Below are 21,729 nucleotides of genomic sequence, written 5' to 3' on the forward strand. Positions count from 1 at the left end.
TATCGTCATCGTTCTCTCTCGAAAAGTATAAAAAAAAGAATGTTTCCTCAGCACAACTTTCTCCTTTGCCTGATAAACCTTTAAGTCAGCCAAAAAATAAGGATCACGTCGCTGGAGAAATCTTGTAAAACATCGCAGTCCACTTGGATTTCTCTTTGAAAGCACAGACTCGCGGCATCATCGTCGTACACGCGTATAACTGTCCTCTTGCGGATAAGGTAAAAAGAGTAGGTGGATTTTTACCGAAGAGACGATCTTTCCGCTGCAAAAAGGTATAACAGGGGAAAGAAAGCTGGCGAGCGAAAGGGAGTCGGTAGCAGGATAAAGGAAGATAAGGCAGACGATTGCCATTGCCTCGGTTTACACCGAAAAGGTTGGAGCGTCGCGACGCGACCTCGAGCAGAATGGGCCACGACGTCGCTATCTGATAACGCTCAATACAGACTCGTTGCGTTTCACGGATTCTCCTGTGTTTTCACGGTAACGAAAATCGGGAGTCGCGATTACGGACGCTGTTCCTGGTCATAAGCCGCCAGTGGAACCTACCCTTTGTGATTTTCCAACGGTTGGATGCGCAAATGTGCATTTGTTGGTAAAAGTATAGGTGGAAGTTGGTCGTGTGGGTTAAAGCATCGCGGCACGACGGCTAAATTATTAATCGAATCGATCGAGTCTGTCTAGACGAAGAGCGTGTAGAGTTTTAATAGCTGTCCTATAAACAGAATATTCGAAAATTAAGTAAGTAAATCTTGCGAAGGATTTGTTGTTGGAGAAATGGCTTCGCTCTTGGCAATTTAGTTCTGGTTAGGTTATTAAAAATCGCTGTGCTGGTAGCGTTTCTCCGGAGCAGGAATTGAAAGGAACGCTTAAAAATTTACGAGATTGCGATTTATTTCTCCGCCTATATTACTTTTCAGCCGCATCGCGTATTTTTAAATGTCAGAAAGAAGTCGTACGGATGGATGATATCGGAATACGAACGCGATCAAGTTAGTCGAGGTTCAGCAATTTTAATACGTCACCGGGCTTAATTCGGGAAAACGTCACGAGACGGTTGAAACTGGTCGCGTGAAAGCCAGTTAAGGTGACTGGAAGATAATAACGATATCGATCCTGGCGCAAAGACAAGGATGCGTTTACAAAGGACCAAATATTCCATTGGAAAGCTAATGAACGCTGTAATTAACGTAAAATTAATGCAAGCAAGATTAAACGAGACGAGGAATTTTATGGCGTTAAAAATGCTCGAAAGCGCCGAATGATTTTTAACGAAAGCAACATCTTAAATCGATTTCCCGGCTGCGAACTTTTTATTACTGTTGCAGGGAAGAAAGCCGCACGCTGGCTAGAGGCAACAAGTAAATTCACAACGTCGAGGAAGAAATTTATAGCAGCGAACAAGGCGAACTTAAAATGTTCGATTTTATTCCAGCCACGGGTGACCAGATTTACGAGCTTCCAAACACGCTCTTCTCTCGTTTTTGATCGACAGCTTGCGCCAGACGATTCGTTGTTCGTCGAGGGTCGTGTTCGTATCTCGGTGCTCGTTTACCTTCGTCGATGAATTAATTATTAACTCGACAAGAGGCTTCTAATAAGCTTTGGAACGCGGCCAATACAAATTCGAAATTCTATCGATATTCGATATGATCGTGACTCTGGAAAACTGAACATTTCGGAAAATCTTCGGAAGCAGAGCTGAAATTTTGAAACGGAAAATCGTAGATGAAACGGTGAAACCTTTTTGCTATCATTTGCTCTACATCTTCGTTCGTTGGAATTCCACGCTAACAAAAGTCTACCCTCGACTTTGGACTAGTCGTTGATTCTCAACTGATTAGCCGGAAAAGGCGAGTCAAAACTCGTCATTCGGATCCGCTATTTTTTAACGCGTTGAATCGTCTCTTTCGTTGAATAAATTAAACCGTATTTATATTTGCAACAACTACGATCGCTCTGTTTAAAGTTAGTTGGTCTTCGTTAACTTTTCATTCTATAATTACGCAAGTTTCTGGTTAAGAAATCTTTGACGGTTTAGTCGTCCGTATTATTTCAATCTTCCAAAAAAAAAAAAGATACAAAATGAGTGTCCGTCAGATATCGTCAAACTTACAAACATAAATTAAAAATGTTGTATTTCCGTCGGAAACCGTGAAATTGCGCGACAAGATGAACAAGTTGAGCAACAAGCAGATGGACACTGTGTTGACACTGCATAGAGCGAAAGGGGCAGGTTTTAGTTGGGAAGTGCGGTCGATGGGGAAGAGCCTTTGATAGAAGCGAAAACGGCAAGTGGCCATGTTGCAGATCCCTCGAGGGATTAAACAAACAACCGTGAGCGAACACGCACACTCGAATCGGACACACCCTATGCTTTTGCTTGGCCGTGTGGTACTGGCGGAAATTCGGGACATTGCTGATGACGAGGTACGCGCGAAACAGGATTGAACTCTCCGGAGAGGGCGTTGTTGAATTCCACCCGGTCCCATAAATTCTTCGTGCCGTGGCTGACAACCAACGGTACGGAAAATTTCAACCAACGGAACGTTTCCATCTTCTAATATCGCACAGTCCAGCAACATACGCGTACGAGCAAATGGCTTGACTCGCGTTAGATCCCTCGATGTATGTGTTTTATTACTAGACTAATACTTCGGCCAACGTATATTCGATTTTTTTTTTTTTTTTTTTTATGCAGTTAGAGATGCAGAACGAACGAACGAGAATGAATTGGTCTTTACGAGTAGATACGAGAAGGTTGACTCGGATGAAAACTCTGTTTCAGACGATAAGACGAGGTTTGACAAGTTCGATAACCAGATTATGACAAGTTATTCGAATTGTACGAATTGGTATCTCCTTTGGAACTTGACAAAAGAGTCGCTGTAATTACGAATATATTATAGTATAAAATTAAATCCATTCTTGCGTATCTGCTACATCTTTTCAGCATCGGTTCGGTCATGTTGATGATCGTATCGTGTATTTAAATTTCTCGCAGAAAGATCCTTATCCAAACTAATTTTTTGGGCAGAATTTAAATGAAGGCGCATGGGAGGAAAGACGTGGTTGTTAATTTGTTCTTCTCCTATTTTCTATCCTTATCTTGCACGAATGTAAAATTCTGAACGATTAATCATTTCCCTAATAATCTGAGTCGGTTATCGAACTTTGTTCAAAATCAGCAGGTGTCCTTACGTTTATGAACAGGATCTGTACGTGGACGGAGGTAGGAGAAATGTTTTATTAAATTTCCAGTCGGAAGAAGATAACGCACAGTCGTGAAAGCGGTTGAAAAATGCGAGATCTTTGGAAAAGGAAACGACGTTTCGTTGTGTCGAAGGAAAACCTCGAGTACGCTTTGTCTCTTAGTGAGAAAACAAAGTCTCAAGTAACACTGTGTATAAATTCAAAAGTCGTTAATCACGGTTTTCTAGAAAGCTTCCTTTCGATCTTTGTACCAATTACAAAAGACAACTCTACCGATAGAACATTTTTTTCGCCAAAATCGACCTCGAAACGTTCGTCTTTTCCATTTTAATCCCATCGTCGAACGTCTACATCATCGGGACAAGCTTTCAAAACATCGCAGCGTGGAATAGCAAGCAATCGAGCCAAGAAACGATCGAAAAATCGGAAAACCCGAACGAACGAAAAGGCACGCGGTAAGTCGACCGCACAATGGATGCTATTGTACAGAATGAAAACGTGTCTCTATACTGTGAACGTATTGCGCGATTCTGGAACACTGACCAGAGAGAATCAGCAAGGTCGAACAATGGAAGCAACGGAGAAGAGAGAAAGAGACCAGAAGCGGAAGAACGGAGCCACTTGTTACGCGCAACGCGCGTTCGAAGTTGTTTCTTCGGTTCGTCGTACGTTCGCTTCGCTGAATATTCTCGGCGCGATCGATATCGTGCTCATTCTGTCAGAGTCCCCTGGCCTGGTTCAATCGAAACGCGTCGCGTCGCGCCGCCGAATGTTAAAACACACACGCGCATTGACATTTGACGCTCGCGGTTACCGTGAAACGCTAGTCGATGCCAGGAATATCGCGTTCGAGCTCCAACGAATCGCGTTAGTCTATGGTTACCGGTGGATGCGTGTTCTGACAAACTGTCGTACCGACGAATATGCCAAACCGATCAATTATGTATATACACCGGCTCACCAAAGTATTTGAAGGCTTACCATAGCAAACTTTTACGGCCATACTGTACGCGTTACGTGACATCTTGAAATTTCATTCGTTGTCCCTACACAGTCTCAAATATCGATGTAACCGTGATAATGGTGTCTCGTAACGATGTTGATAAAATTGCACAATGTGTACGTTTGGTATAACGCGTGTAATATCGGGCCGGCAACTAAGTAATTGCGGATTTTGTCATTAGGTATTGACAAAAGCCGCAATACATTCATAAAGAGGTTTGTTTCTTTAGAATTGAACGTTAACCGTGCGCTTACGTAACGAGGTTGAAAAATTAATAAAATTCGAGGAGTCGACCGGTTTGGAGAGCTGCATCGTTCTTCGGATGTTTCGTCGGAACACGTAATTGCTGTAATTCTAGCCCTACTGTCGCGCCCATGTACATATTTCGAGCTACAAACCACAACGCGTAATCGATCTTGTGGCGAAAACGACAAGTGAACGGAACATGTAATTCGTTCCGCGATACTACGCTACATGTTTCGCGTGGTTATTTTATCAGTAGACGATTGACGAAACAGGGTGGAGTTGGACGTTTGGATACGTTGCACGTATCCACGACTGAAGATTTTCTTTCATGACTGAAGTTCGTCAAACGAGAATATCATTTTTCCATCGTACAGTCAATATTTGTTAAGGAGAAACAAAGAGCATCGTGTTCCTAGCCTTTACCAGTCCCAGTTCCTCGTTCACTACAAGAATTCCCATTATCCGTCGTATGAATCAAGTAGAACGTACAACCTCTTGGCAGGGCAACGAGCGTTTCCTTTTCCTAAGGAACTTGTCGACATACGTCGATATTTCGGAGTTAAGATGAGACTCGTTAAAGACAAGGACACGCCTTTAACGAGTTTAACCTACGCATTCGACGAGCTGACGTACAAAGAGATGGCTCAGTCGGAAAAATCATCGAACGTTCAGGATAGAGAATGCGTATTACAGCATACGATAATCTTTTGTACAATCCTCTTAAAATCTGTAGCTTTCTTAAAAACCAACGCGATACCAAGCGTCTTGCTGTATTTATCGCAACATTACGCGAATCGTTTCGTTCGCTAACGAGCGCCTCCTTCCGTTCCGTTTCAAACGATAGTCGAGAAAAAGAATCCGATACTCTCGCGTGCTTGATATTTCGATGCGATGCACGGAACCTTAAGGAGAGCGTCGGCGAATATTTTTTCACCGGGTATAGGCGTGTATCCGCGAGAGGCCGCGAAACGATCGATAACTCTTGTTTTAAGAAATTCAGAAGGGTCTTCCTGGAAAACGGCTTAGAAGCTCATTAAACTCGTGCACGCTAGGATTTCCAAGTCGCCACCAGGATCGTCGCCGACATCCTAGTTCTACGCTACTTCCGCGAGTCCGAGCTGCTATACGTGCGCTAACACGACGTTATCACGAAATTCGCGCAGGCCGCGCATAACGCCGTCATTTTTCCCTTAAAACTACAAGTTTCGACTTGCCAACTCTCGTACCTTTTCAAAGCTGTACTGCTATTATGTACATGAAGAGTAAGCATTCGGAGAAGAAGTAGATACGAGAGAGAGAGAGAGAGAGTTCAGAGAAGAAGATGACGAGGAGAGGAAGGCACGAAGTTACGATCGTACAGCCGAGTCTCTTTGAAACTTTCCGCGTAAAAGGGGGGAAGAAAAAGAGAAATGGTTACTCACGTCCGTTTCGACCTCGTGCAATTGACTGCAGCCTGGAGATACCAACTTCTCTGAATAATTTTATGAACCATACACACAACTAAATTAAATAAAACTCTTCCGTGAGGCGAAATTTCGTTCACCCCGTCACCAAGAACTTCAACGCTGCCGACGAGAAATTCTTGCTGAGCATAGTAACAGGTGTCTGATAGGTATTCGTCGGGCCCGTGAACAAATAGCCACCTTCTTCGATACTGCAGACTAATACCAGTTTTAGAAGCATTCGATCAAGCAAAGACAACGATACTTATGAAACGTTCTTCGTAAGACTCGTTCTTTTATTCAAACTCGTACGAACAAACAGAAGGATGGCACGAAGAATAGAACGACTATCAAAGAATCCTCGATTACCCGCACTTCATATCCCGAAATATCATTTCATCCACAATACAAACGAAGCACACGATCGTCACTTGTCCCGATTTTCCCGCGAGAATCTTTGGAAAGGTGCTCGCTTGTTCACGGGCGTTCATCACTGATCATCACTGATCCTTGCCTAACGATCCGATCAAACACCTCTACTTAACCCTCGAAAATATAGATTAAAACGATATATAGATTCACTGATCGATAAGAAATAAACGAATGGCAAGATCACTGATACGATAAGAATAGAAGCGTCGAAGCGGTTGGTGGTGGCGTTGAACGATTCGACTGGACGATCGCGATGATCGATGTATCACTGACCTTAGACCGGAAGTTGCTCCCCTAGCTGACGGACGCGCGGGAACCGAGGCTCATGTCAAGAGTCGTTTAGACGACAACGGGCTACCGGCGAGCGACTTTGCGTGATTGGACCTCGTGATCCTTTGGACTCCTGCCGCGCTCTGTACCGTGGCGGAGCGCGCGTACCTTAGCGGAGCATGCAACGACGCCGACGCCGACGCCGACGCCGATGCCGACGCCGACGCCGACGACAGGAGGCCACGGTGCACCTGCGCCTTGACTCCTCTCGTCCTCCTAGCCGAGTGGCCCAAGCCCGTTTCAAGCGGATCGAGCACCTCGGCTCGCCCTTTGCCCTTCGCCGCGCCGTGTTTCAACCATTCACGCCAAGGTAACTCGTCCTCTTCCTTTTACAATGAATTCTTCGCCGTGAAAGCATAACGTACGAGTCTGCGAGTCGCACACTGTGCACGATGGGCATGGCCAACGCGACCAAAATGTCCGTTCACCGTGTCTCGCAATTCCTCCCAGCGAGATTATTTATTCCGGTCTTTTAGTTCCTGTAGCGCAAGTTTTTCTTTCTACGATTTAAGCTGCTTTCCCTTGATTCTGACACCAGCTAAAGACAATCGAGTTAATCGCGTGTGAATGTGCATGCGCGCCTGGGAAATTTAAACGTAGAATAATGTACAAGTTCGAGAGTACGCGAAGATATACCTACAAAGTAATATATTTAGAAAAGCAGCTTCTACTTACGTTAATAGTTTTCACGAATTAGGTACAGATCCTGTATCAAGAGTTCTTTTAGTCTGATATGAAGATCATCGCGATTAACTCCGACAGTAGATATACATATATCTGTATGTATTATCAAAGAATCCACATATTTATTCACTAAACTGCATAGACCGTCGTTCTAAATCGACTAGAATGACCAAACGACGTATGTACGTGACGTTACGAAGGTAGAATGCATTTATGAAGTGTTCGTATTTGCTAAAAATTAGTCGTTTCGCAAGTTGTTCGCTCTAGTATATTTATTTATATATTATCTTTTCGAAAAATCATTCGCCAGGTGCTGTAATTGGCAGAGTTGGCTAGAGATCGCTCATTAAATGGCATTCTGTTGGGTGACTGTGGTAAGGCAGCAGAATTTTGGTTTGCATTATAATGCTCGGAGTGGCTTTTGTTCGCCCCAGACATTGTGGATGGAAGAGCTGGTTTTGGTTGAGGCCGGGGGATGGGGACGGATAAGAGGCCTAAAAGATTAGTTCTAACTCATTCTGTCGGGTTTCTACGATACTTTAAACGACCAGGATCTCCTGATTCTTCGTATCTTTCGACCATTATCATAAACATCCATTTTAAAAATACCATTTATCGTTTCTGCTGTTCCCATCTATAAAACTGACAAACAAATCTTTTAATGCCACTTTTTATATTCCAACCTGGGAAACAAAAGCGGAAAATTTTAGAGCTTACAGTCTCAAAAGCCCGGAATAAATTGCCGCAACAAACGACGGTGCTTACAATTGCGCCGTTCTGCTCGAATTCCCAGAAAACTGACGTTATTATATGGGAACGTTTCCAGTCAAAGTAAATATACATCGAGAACTTGCTCCGTTCCTTGCATACATTCTTGTTGCTTGTCCATTCACAAATGGGATCACCCATCTATACGACGTAAAAGCTATTCTATCGTTAGTTCTGAAACTAATCCCACGTCAGCCACGTCAGTTACCTATACGAAGCAGCGCGAAGCAAGTATCACCGCTGTTTCCTTGATAATTTAGCCAAGTTAGTTATCTAACAAGAATTATAGTTGTCGAAATCAAAAGACGGTTAATCAATATAGAGATTCGTCGGATTCGATGAATATCGGATATCGAATATGAATATTCAGTATTATTTAACCTTAGAACCTCGGAGCGTGAAACTCTCGTTTGTCGGATGTTTCGTGTTTGATTATCGACTATTAAGCAAATATGTACAATAATACGGTAAAATATTAACTACGGTGAAATGTGAAGTATTTTATCATAGAGAGAAAAACTGAGTATGGCAGATTCTGCAAATATTTGTATTGAAAGGATATCGAATAACGTTTGTGTTCTAAAGTTAACGTCCAACTTTGCTTCGAAACGTTGATTTGTTGATAACGGTTGCGCCATTCAGACACCCTGCAATCTTTTAAGCGCGTCCTTTTAGTATCGCAATTTGAATAACAAAGTTCTCTCACAATACAAGTTTCCTTACATTTTGCATAAGTCTGCAAGAAAGTACGATTTCCGGACAACTGATAATATTTTCCAACTCGCAATGTCTGCGTTACGTTTCCCCGAATGATGGGGTGGTTTAAAAAAATGTCACGCCATGCTCTGAAAAAAACATTTATTCAAAGACACGAAGCTTCGAAATTACGTTAGACGATCGAGTGGAATGTTTAACGCGTGGCGGAAATATTTATTTGAGTCGTTATCGAATCGTTATCGTGATCGACGTGCCGATTCGTCGAAAAGCGAGAATATTTAATAAAAATGAACGAATGCAAAAGATGAAACGCGAGAGACAAAGGATCGACGCGGTAACGAGATATCGTGGACGCGTGGCTACGAATGTTTCAATGTCGATCGTAGAACGTATTACGATGAAAAGGAAAGGAAAATAAATACATCCTCGCTGCCAAATTATCGTTCGGTTTGCATTCGTTGAATGGTTTGCGGATCCTCTAGTCAAGGTCCATTCAATTCTCTCGGGTTGCCCGCTTCCCGTTGCGGGTTTTTCAATCGATGCGTTTCATCCACATCCCCCGAGCAAATTAGTTTAGATTTAACGATGACGTTGTCTGAAACGCGCTGCTGTTTGTTCCGAATAATTCAATACCGAAGCTTCATTAATCATGTCTACGTAGTTTCCAACCGCCGTAAATTCCATGTACGTGTGAAAAACGAATTCCATTGTTCAACATTTCCAATCGTCTCGATGAAAATCGTCTTCGCTACGTGAAAGTGTGTAGTTACGAAACTACCAGTCGATCACTTATATTCTAGAAACCTCTTATCCTATATCCTATATGTTGCACGAAAATTTCATTAACGCTGAGTAATAAGATGTTTTAAAGTTTGAAACAAATCTGCAAATAGATGTGGACGTTGCAAGATATTTAATACGAGCATGTACCTCACAGAGAAGGCAAAAGAATTTAAATAGTTGGTTATTCGTACTTCGACTTGTTATACGTTTAAAATGATACACTTTATGTTCACGATGTGTACCAACGTTTTTACTACGTGTAGCAAGTATTGTAATTTCTATGGATATTTTCAGATTCACCTCAACTGTTACTAAAATGTAATATCGATAGTCGTGTCTCGTTACATCGATAATGAAATTTCAAAGTATTTTATATAACGTTATATACGTTCGTAAAAAATTCCTATGGCCGGCGTTCGAATGAAACAAAAGAGAAAGATATGGAAACCTTAGAATTTTTGTTGAATTTGCAATTGTTCTCTGATTCTAAAATTCCTGGAAAAGATATAGAATTATTACACTCGGGAGAGATTAATTATTACGCTCGGTATATTTATTATTTAATTAACATAAAATTTTCGACAGTAGTACGAATAGGATACTTCGATCGCTTACTCGTGAATTCTCCGTTTCTTCGCGAACTTGCTCCCATAGCGGAAGTTACGCGTATCCGGTGCCATCTCCGCGAACCACTTACCAGTCAACGCTACCAACAGCAAACCTCGTTCGTAAGCCTCTTGATCGTATTTCCTTCTTAATTAACTCGATCGTCGGCAAGCGCGAACTATGTCGCGACTTGTTATCACTAGAAATATCCCAACGAATTAAAACACATCGGACATCGATGGAATAATAATCTCGATCGCAACCTCGTTTCTCGATTTATCGATCTATTTGTTTGAAACGGTAAAGTATAAAACGTATATCGAAAAAATGAAAATCAAATGTATATGAAAGAAAATACATGACACGGGAGAAAAAAACAAGCTTTCGTCCATATCTGTACATGCTCTGTCTGGCTGAAAAATAACGAAATTTTTTTTTTCAATTGTACAAACGCCATCTACAGATCGTTCTTGCGCGTGGCTATATTTACGTGTACAGTTCCATTACAACAGACGTATTCGGATATAAGTTATAGCGATCAAAGCGACGCTATCTTACGATGTACGTATGTTTGCGATAGTACGCAGCATCGGTTTCTGTCGATACATCTATTTATTTTAGCGCGATTCTACGCGAACCTTTTGAGACGAAACGAACAAGTTTTGCCTGTATGATCGGTGTTTCGATCGTTATTTCGTTAAAGATCGTTCGATCGCTGAAACATGTGTCGTTGTATTGGATCAGTAGAAAGGAAAAACGACAAATCGGTCGTTTGGAGAAATCTAGCAGTTGTAGTATTAATCGTTGCCACATTCCTTTTGTCTGTCATTTGTTATTTCTTCTTAACCGTCTCGGTTTTTATTTATCGATGCAATGCACTCGTCCGACCGGCGCGATATTCCATCCAACAGAATGAACTATGCCAACGAAGATAAATTATGCAACGAGCTTCTGAACGGTGCTCTGTTATTCTATAATGTATCCACGTTCATCGTGTAATAATTTGCGGCACGTTACTTGCAACTTGCAACGGAAAGAAGTTTCCTCGTTAAAACTAACAAAGAACACCCAGACGGACAGCAATTATGTCGCGTCTATTAAATGACCGTTTAATTGTAATACAATTTTCACCGTGTCTTCGATGCTTCTCGCTTAATTGCCGGACACTGTGCCCTTTTTAATTTTGCCAGACTACGGACAATGTCCGATACGTTTTAAACTCTGCGAGCTCGTCGGGAGAACTTACAACGTTCAGATCTACTCGCGAAGAACTTCCTTTTCAAACCGTTGAATAGGATTCCCTTCACCGGCCGCAAACTCAGAACAAAGGCCAGATCTTCCTGCGCAACTTGCCATCGAGAAAATTTATTCTCTCTCTATACACGTGTTACCCGGAGAATATAATTTTTACGAATACGACGTGCAGATATTTTTTCAAAATATCCCATCGGATAAAAAAATAAAGGGAGAAGTTGATTTTCCGAGCACGTTATGAGAAATCGATGCTTAACGAAGTCGGTTCGTTACAATAATTAACTTCACTGGAAAAGTCAATAATCGACGCACAAGGTACTCCAATTACGCACGCACTGTTAAAATCGAGGAAGCGATGTTCGATTAAATCACGAAGCAAAATTTATCATACATATAAATGCGTTTTAATAAATTCCTTAGTTACTACGATATTGTATAGCGGTGATCGATTATTTACGATGTAATTTTCTAATACAAGCCGCGTTAATATTTAACGATCTCTATCTCGCAAATTAGTACCACTTATCAAGTTGCATTATCTATCTCTTCGTTGTACCTCCCTAATCAGCTCGCTCCAACGATACCAAAATATAACAAATTACTTTCGTAATATGATAAACTCGCGTAACATACGCGCGCAGATTTTTTATGCCGGGTATTCAACAATTTTCGCGAGCCACGGCACAGCGAAAGAGCGTGGACACGGAGCACGACAAAGGCTAATTAAAACGCAGAATCGTTCGCGTTTAAACGTCGATCTGGCCGCTTTAACAGACCTGGTTCGCGCCCCTTTGTCACGGGCAGAAGTCCTTGAAAAGTATCATCCCCTGGTTGGAGGGGCGGTCCTTTGAGGAAGTCGCGAGAATCACCGGGAACGCTGCGTGTAGCCTCGTTTAACCGACGTCTTTGTCTATGGAGGGGATGAAGGGTTGCGTAACGTGACACTTTGCGCGGTTTTGCACACGCTGCGTGGCCACGCACGCACACAGACGTAGCTGGCGGGCTCTGTCGGTGTACCGCGTGAGCAGCCACCATCGCCGGGGGTTTGCAGAGGGTGAAGCAACAGCGAGCGCCACCAACTGGGTCAATACTGACGTCCCTGTCCTTCGTTCGTTCCACTCCCTTCGCCCAACTCGCCTCACTTCCATGTTCTTGCCACCCTTGCACCACGTTCGCGTGGCTACGCCAAAGAAAACGGCCCTTCGTGCGTCGACTTCCGGGGATGAGGAGAGAGAGAGAGAGACGTACGGCGAACCAAGCGAACGAGTATAATACTCGTTAGTCTATCCGCTCGAGCTAATTTTCTGCTTGGAATGGTCGAACGAGAGTCGTCGTTGGGCAGCAGAAACGTGCAATGGGATGCGTAAGCTAATTCGGTGTTAATCAACGACAAGCTTCGAGTGTACTGTTTCTTTTCTGGCACATCGTAGGCACGTTCAATGTACACGATTGATCGATAAATCTTTGAAGATTCGCAGGAAGGTGAAGAACGGAGATGCGATCGATGGAGGAACCGTGGTACGAGGTGTATAAGTAGATCGAGCTTTAAATAGTAGCGATCTTTGGGTGTAGCTTTTTTTCCTGAAGTTTCTTTCAACGTAACAGATAACGGAACCTCTTAAGATTTAATTAGAAGAAAGTAGTAGGGAGGCGTGGAACGAAGCGTGTGAGGCAAATCGAGTATTAAATAGCAGCAGGTTTCCTTCTAGAACTAAACATCTCCTTTCTTAAGGAAATTTAGAATTTGTCGTTCGCGGTACATCTCTGAAAATTAATACACAAAATTGAATCCTCGTTCACGAAAAATATTTTAAGTCTACGATGGATCGTGAAAGTTGCGTGAATTACTATTCGAAATTCAATCTAGATTTTTCAAAGTCGAGAAGGATTTCGAGAAAGTCCAGGATGAATTGTGGATGCACGACTTGCATACTGTCGCATGGAATCCATTCTAGATTTCCAAAGCTCGGCAGGAACTTCAAGAAATTTGAGATCCAAGGTACATTGAATCGCAGCCGTACCGGTTCGCCGCAAGACGAACGAGATTGCGATCTTTCGAGGAAACTCGACGAGCTTACGCGACACGCGGAATTATCGTAGATAATTTGAACAAACTTGATTTTACAGGGCAACATTGTACTCGTCCATCGTGAATTTTCATAAAAACGAGGACACAATTGGTTCATTTAGGATGGCGATTCGTCGTTAACCAAAGAAACTCGGCAGGAAGAAACGAGAGAGAAGGAACGTATTCCTCGCGAAGATCGAGCATCGTTTTTCTCTCAATTTGGCAATGCTACAAAATACAAAAGAAACGAGAGAAATTAATCTACCGGTGTTCTTTTGGCGAAATTGTTGTTTCTCTCGTTACACGGGGAACGAAATACGTCGGTTCAACGCGAGCGGCAACAAGATGTTACGCTCTATTTGTAACGTTCGCGTTTTGTTTTAATTAACACGTTATTTCGAGACGCGTTGGCCAGACTGCGTTTTCACACGTCATTGCCCTCTTGTACTTACTAAACGCGAAGTAGCGCGATTCATTTTCCTAAACGTTTAACGCCAACTCCTTTTATTTCGTAACTTGTTTTTCCTAATTTGTCCAGCTTCCTATACCTCTGCTATTTTCCTTTCTTTTTTCCTGTAAATGTCATTTTCTACTAACAAGCCGGCCGTTTCTCATCGGCCCTTTGTTTCGATTCGAAGAGAGAAATATCGGGAAATAAAAGAAGATCGTCGATGCGTCAGTTTTCCAAATTGGATACAACCCGAGGCCGAAGAGCAACAGGGAGGCAGGTAACGAAGAGAAGAGAATTGAATTTCCATTGGGCGAGCGTATAATGCATCGAAAAGCGTGAAAATGAAAGGAACGTATCGTAATGGATAGAAAGTGGTAGCTGAATAATTTACTTGCTTCGTCTTTGAATAAGCCAAGTATGTAGAAGCAAGAACGTACGTGCAAGAGCCAGACAGAAGGGTATAATTGAATATTCTGTTGGAATTGTATTCACCCCTTGACGACGGCTCTTTGTATCTCGTACGGGCCATGCGTTTTTCATCTCCCATAAGAAATATTAACGCGCTTAACAAGCTGACTTTATGCTATCGACTTATTCGTACAAAAGAATACCACGCTTTCAGCAATCGTATCTAATACAACGAAGAGGAAAATGGATCGTTTATTTCGGAAGCGGTGTAAGTTCAGTTTTTGAAAGAAAATTCAGAAAACCAAAAATTTACACCTAATCGTAAATTTCTTATTTATCAAGAATTTGCAATTTAAATTTTAAGATATTCGTGTCTTTTTTTTTAATCAATTGAAATGTCGTTAATAAGTGGAATCGCTTAATCGTTTATTTTGAAACTGATGCGAGTCAATTTTCTGTGATTTCTATCCTGATCAAACAGTCGACGCTCCAATAATAATTAAGAACAAATCTATTATAGCGAGTGTAATTCTAGCTTCAGTGTGTCACTTGTACCTTGCATTTACGGGCACGAACGAATTTAAATGCGATTTGGTAATATACTCGTAAACTGTTCTGACACTTATCCGATTAATTTGTTCCAATTAAACGCAATAATTGCATTTGAAATATCGTTAAACGAACGATAGTTTTACAATTCTATCAAAGCACAAATCTAAGATCGTAGAGAGCATTATATTTATATCATTGCTATCACTGCTTTCTTTTCTCAATGGATAACCTCTGACATAATTACACAATAATTTTTATTCATTCACTTTCGTTTCATTTATAAATTCTGAATAATTAAAATGTAATGAATTGCACAATTCAGTAATTTGAAAAGTGTAAGTCCATTCGTGACCCTGAGAATATATATCGGCCTAGTTGATTCTCAGAAAAACTATTTGCATAATGAATTCACATTTACATAAATACGTAGGGACACGAACAAACTACAAAGAAACCTTATCAGAATTTCAAACACTTTGATGTTTCAAAACATAGGAGAATGAACTTACGCCACTTTCAAAATAAACGGACTATTTATAAATCGTAGGAAATCTCAGATCGTTAGATTTTTAGATACTAGAATAGTGTCAGGGCATTATCGAAATAAACTTTTATTCCAATAGTTATTCAAATAGAATGTTTGTTTCGTTTGTTAACTATCCTGTTACTTTGCACTAAATGATTTCGACTCGAGTAATCGTGTCTTTGCAAAATTAATTATTTTCTTATTTGTTGCTTCATTTGGAATTTAGATATTTGATATTTACCAGGCAAATAATTTTCTCCGTTCGAAAATCACGGATTTCCCATGATACGTATCGTCGGCGATGTTTACACCTACCGTAATGTTCATATTCTGTTGGCCTACTTTAATTATTAATTTTATTCTATTTGTGTTCGACAGATATATGTATAATAATGCACATTCGTAATACCACTGGCATTCATGTTGTACATTGTAAATATGGTTGATTTCGTTAACAAGTGCTCGTCTTCCATCATCAGGTCCGGTTGAACGACTGTTTTTTCCTTTCCCTACTATAATTAATGGTCATGCAATTCTCATGAAATGTTTGAATTGCCAATTGTATCAATAACTTGCGAATATATTCCGAATAATTTGCAATAATTTGAATGCCTATCATACGTGTATACGTATATGAAAAGCTTTTTATTTTGCATTATTATTTGGAATTATCGGTTGGAAGTAATTTATTTCTCCAATAGGATTATTCTTGCCTTGGATAAACTCTTTTCTTCTTTTATTTTAAGTAATTACTTATTACTTTTACTTGTTATTTTTATTACAAATAAAAGGTGCCCAATCTTGACGCGTGATTGAATTAGTACGGGAGTCAGCATCGATTAATTGTAATTTAAACCGTGCGTTAAAAAGAAGAATTGTTTTACAGACAATTCTGTATTATCAACGAAGAAAAGTTATTCCAAATGAAAGCAAAGGTAATCCATGAAAGAAAGACAATAAGAGAAACCTAAAAAAGTATGTACCGTGGATCGTAGGAGGCGGGAGAAGAGACGTTAGATATTTTTACAGTCTCCTTCGTTATTACTATCAACGTTATTAAAAACATGTTTGTGAAAGAACATATTTTTAATTTAACGAGGGAGGTCATTACGTGCATATTTCTGCGATTTTAATTATAGAATATATTATACGAATAATAATTAACAGGATGAGTTGCAGCGATTCTTTGTCTTAAAATTGCTCACGGCACTGCGTGTAGTTTCAGTCCCGCGACACCTGTAGTCAAGGGGTTAATATCTTCTGTTAAAGTACAGTTAATTGAGAAATTTAATTACCTTACACTTAAATACGATGACAAAAGTACAATCCATTCGACAGAGGAAATTGTTTCATAGAATTTATGTGTGATACTTATCGTGAATTCCTGGCAATCTAATTTTCACCAAGGTTGTGAATTAATGACGAAAAGAAACAAGTTCCGTGAAAAACGAAAGCTGTGAATGTAAAACAAACCACGAAGTATTGGTAATTTTTCGTTGGCTTGATGATTTGAATATCTATTTCTCCGGTATTGTACCAGCTGGATCTTGTGATAAATTGATAATCACAATGATGCGAGTCGAGATTTTGAGAATGAGGACCCGGTCGCGTATTTCGACTCTTCAAAATATCGTTCCCTTGGTTTTATAATTAATTCAGTTGTAACTTTGTTGTGATAATCGTAGAAAGTTTGCCGCGATACGTTTTCATAACCCATGGAAAACACCATGAAATTTGTATAACAGCGAACGCAGAACGCTGTTTCATCAAAAATATCGATGGACCGATTTACGCCACTATGATTCACGTCCACCGTCTACGTATAAGCGTAGTATTTAAAGCCCACTGCAGCTTCGTGAAAACGATTAAAGAACCAATGGATATTTGTAGCATCGATAACTGTGAACATGAACCAAGGACGCGGTATAATTGATTACCGCAGCATCCGGTTTTTGAGGAAGATCGCCCAAGTAAATGGAAATACGAACGATTCGAAGAGAGTGACAAATCTGGAAGGATTCGTGGCACGTTCGGGCCGCTCATTAACGCGTTTACAAATACAGAGAATTGCATTTACGTCGAAACGGGATTGTTAATTACCAGGCTGCTTCTAATTCGGTTAAATCGTCGTAATTTACTTTTTTCGCTTTATTTTCTAGCTTATCAGAATGACCTCTGAAAACCTACTTTTATCAGGATTCGCGTTAAATTCAGGTCGCACACACAACAAACACATCGCGTACGTAGGTGCATGGCGTCGAACGAGGAGAAACGCAGAAGCGAAATTTCATTTGAGAAAGAAACTGAAGATCGATGAGTAAAATGGGGAAAAAAGGAAGGGAGCTAGCGAAATATGCGATCCGAGGCAACGCGCGGCGATATCGCAATCAAATGCAAATAACGCGAGATACTGGAACGAGCTTCGGCAATTGTCTTGCATCGTCGATTCAGAGAACGCAGAAAGCGCGGATCGATCTTTCGCGAATGTGAGTTCACGCGAAGGAAATATTCGCGAATGTACGAGGCATCGATCGAAGTTTAAACGCCGAGTCGAAAGCGTAACTCGGTGCTGGAACTCGCGGACGCCGCAGCCACTTCTCCGAGAAGGTCTTAATTATAACTTGGTGTCATTTTTATCGCAATTAATCTTGGTCCTAACATGCTTGCGTGTCTGCAACGCATCAAACACGCATCCACTACTCTTGGCACGTTAATTATAGCTGGCCAACTAGGAGTTCGTTAAACTACCTGCTATCACGGTAGTTTACTCTTTTTCTTGTCACTTATTCGCGTCCTATACCGCGTTCACGGATGCTACCAACAGCTATCGATCAGATATCATCAATTTGCAATTAGCTTGACACATGTGAAGCTTTTTCTTTGGAATTCGTGTTTGACGAATCAACGTCGACCGTTAAATTCTACAAACCGATAGTTATCTATGCTAAAAACGAAGCCATCTTTCGTAGTATACGTATTACGCGTTGAATGAAAATAAGATACGCGATGAAGATATTAGAATCTTGTTAGTCGCGAACCGTATCTTTTCTAAGCATCTACGATCGAAAAGACTGACGCAGAAGTTAATGAAAATATTAAAGAGCGTAACTTGCGAGATTAAAGATACACGATTTCTACGCCCATCTCGATAAAAATTACCATTAATTTAAAGAAAGAAAAAAATTACGTACTTCTGGTAATCGCGAAATCGACAAATCTAAATCCTATGATTTCCATAGGTGTCGCACTCTTGTCAAGTTGTAATTTAAGATAATTGTCAGTGAGCCTAGTTTGAGTCTAATTTGGATCTAATTGGAGTCTTTGGCGATCGCTATAGTTTATCCAACTTCGTGTAATAAATAAAGAAAGAAGGTCAAGGAAAAGATTAAGAGGAAAATAAAGATCGATGAGACAGCAGATGGCTATCAAATAACACGTAATTTTAACGCATCTAATTGCGAGTTGGACGATGTGTTGCGCGGTATCAAACAGTTTATCCTGAGCAACACCTCCGACACAGGCTTCCACTTGCCGTAAAGTGGAGCGCGGCCACTTAACGAGTCGAAAGCTGTGCTTTCGCGGCTGCTTTGAATACCAACACGCTGTGTCAGCAGGCAAATCGATGCCTCGTACGGTGAAAAATAAAGACGTGGAACGTGATGCACCCTGGTAAACCGTGATTTCTCGTAAAACGAAACCGCACAGTTCGCAACCGCTGCATTGATCTTTCTCCCTCGTCCAGTCGAGATTTATATCGCCGATTCGAGTGTCACACCGCGCACCAAATCTCGTACAAATTGAAGAAGAAAAAGCTTCTCGGACTAGTTGTTGCGCTTTGTTTTCGACAGTCGGCGAATACGTTTCTTCCTCTCTTCTTTAAATTTGGCTAAATATTCGATTACTTCGTTCGTAGATGTCTACGGGCGTTATATTCATATCGTCTAATTATTATAAAATGTCAAGAACATGAGAAAAATTGGGAACGCTTTACAGGTTTTTGGGAACGATGAATTTTCTGAGGAAACTTTGCACCGCAAGGTTAAAATTTAAAGGGGGTTTAGAAATTTCGGAGACCGTGGAATTTTCTTGGAAAATAGGCGAACGCAGGAGTTTTTGAAGAATTTTAAACGCCGTGGATCTATAAAGAGAAGTAATTGGAAAAATTAAACGTTGGAAACTAGCAATGCCAAGTTAAGATCTTCTCGACGCTAAAATTCAAAGTTTCTATATATAACGAAAGGTGATAATCTTTTAATAGCGCGAGATAACGAGTTTCGAGCAGTTGGTTTCTCGTAAATTTCGCAGATGAGGTAGCTTAAAGAAATGCTTAATGATTTTAAACGAATGACGATTAAGATCGGTAATTTGGTCAAAAATTTTGACGCTCCCGTACAGTTGTTCGTAGATAGCGAACGCTCGATTAATCTGGAGATTGGTTGGCAAGGAGGAAGTAATTTTGCTGTCCATTTTCGCGCTGATAAATAGCAGCTGTACGTACCGCATTAACGAAATGGCTGACATTTTCTTGCGTTCGACGCGTCCCATACGCTTTGCAAACTCCATTTTACACGCACGGATTTACTAGTATTCTGTTTTGCTTTATCCTGCGAGCACGAAATCCCATCAGACTCGTAGTTGGAAAGTTTCCATACACGTCCCATCGATGAAACTTACTTTAAAATTAGTAATTGGTTGTGAAAGCGTATGCGTATTTTCCTGAGCAATTTGTTCCGCATTCTAGAATCATCGTCATCTGTATTCGTCTATCGTAAATAACTTGTATCGATCAAACAAAGAATCTAGGAAAGAACATACAAATACATAAGAAGATGAAAAGAAAGAACTTATTCATCGAACTGGGAAAGTAGCATAGAAATATATTTTCTCGTGAGAACTTTTCTGGATCATATTTAAGAAATTTCAAACTCCGAGTTACCTCATCCTCTACCTCCTTTTCCTCCTCCGCCGTCCACAAAACGCACACAGAGTGGCACTTTACGATATTCGAGCATACGACCGTGCGTTCGAATCGACAAAAGTTTGTAGATCTTAAACGCGCGTAATCGAAGGAGGAAGCGGTAACAGAGGCCAAGAAAAATTTCCGTGTCGTATATATCCTTTCGAGCAATTACTTAGTCATCGTTTGATACTCCGATTTCGCACTTCCGCTGCGTGAACGTTCTAGCAAATACGATCCCTTTTGTTTTTCTATCCTGTGTTTCGAGTCGATGGAACTTCCGTTATTAATATAGCTCGCGGCTGAAAACGATACGCTCGCTCTGTTTAAAATCAATCTTACTTAATTACTGGCCGTTTCCACTCGACGGTTATAACTACGCGAACGATATCAAACGATAGAGCACGAGCAAAGCTTTCCGCTTAATTAGCTGCAACGCAGTGACTGCGAAATATTCCATTAGATATTATTCACGATAAGAATCTTCAATTCTACGTTTTTGTCTTTTTTGGGGGTTCGACGCTAGTTCGTTTTGTTCGCAAAATTTCAACTCGCTGTAATTTTCCGGATCGTGGATGATTACGAAGTCGACGCTCGAGAATAATTGCCACGTGGAAATTTCTCGTCGATCGGTCTCGGTTGATCGATCGTCGAATATTTTAAACGTGGTTCTGTGTCAATAACGTCCATCGGATGTCTCGTACGATGACGTATTACCAGCGACGATGCCAGTCACCGTATCTTCTCCTTTTCGTTGTCACAGTTACAGGCTCCGGTTGAACGTAGTCTGAAATGTAACAGGATTGCCAATATCCTATCTGTTAATTCGAACGTGGATCGCAGAAATGTGGAAATCGTTCATTTTATTGAAAATATGATCTTTCAACGCCGACGCAACATCGTTGGCAATGATCGACCAACGAACGTGTATCTAGCTATTTACTGTAATTTCATTCGTTTCATACAAGTCTGGAAGTATTATTTTTCGCATCCTCCTCTCACTGATCGAATTTTACGTATATCTCGATTTTCATTTTTCCCTCGATACGTGTACATGTATACATATTAACACTTTGACTGCCACGCCGAAATCACTTGTTTCGCTCAGGACGCCACGGGAGTGTTTTTATTATTCAAAGCATATAATGGCAAAATAATAATAAATCGACGATGTAAAACAACGTTCTTCCCCAATGGACCGTTTATGTTATTGGTGGTCACGGGTGACCACCGTGGCGCCTTGCTAACAGTTGATCGCGACGTATTATAACAAGGTTTCGTTTATTTCAACA

At 40.9% G+C, this 21,729-nt stretch overlaps 1 protein-coding gene across 3 annotated transcripts in view; it reads right to left on the bottom strand.

Annotated features, from left to right (window-relative positions):
• Positions 1–6,760, bottom strand: part of LOC132910541 (chondroadherin-like protein) — a 169,644-nt gene extending 162,884 nt beyond the window's left edge. For 2 of the 3 annotated variants that reach the window (XM_060966499.1, XM_060966421.1), the window contains exon 1: positions 6,607–6,759. The gene's annotated coding sequence lies outside the window, so the exon portion shown is untranslated. Of the gene's footprint in view, positions 1–6,606 lie in introns of all 3 variants that reach the window. The other variant, XM_060966592.1, reaches the window with a different exon arrangement.
• Between the last annotated feature and the right edge of the window lie 14,969 nt (positions 6,761–21,729).

This window comes from Bombus pascuorum, chromosome 1 (genome assembly GCF_905332965.1).
Source record: "Bombus pascuorum chromosome 1, iyBomPasc1.1, whole genome shotgun sequence".
In the NCBI taxonomy this organism is placed as follows: Eukaryota; Metazoa; Arthropoda; class Insecta; order Hymenoptera; family Apidae; genus Bombus; species Bombus pascuorum.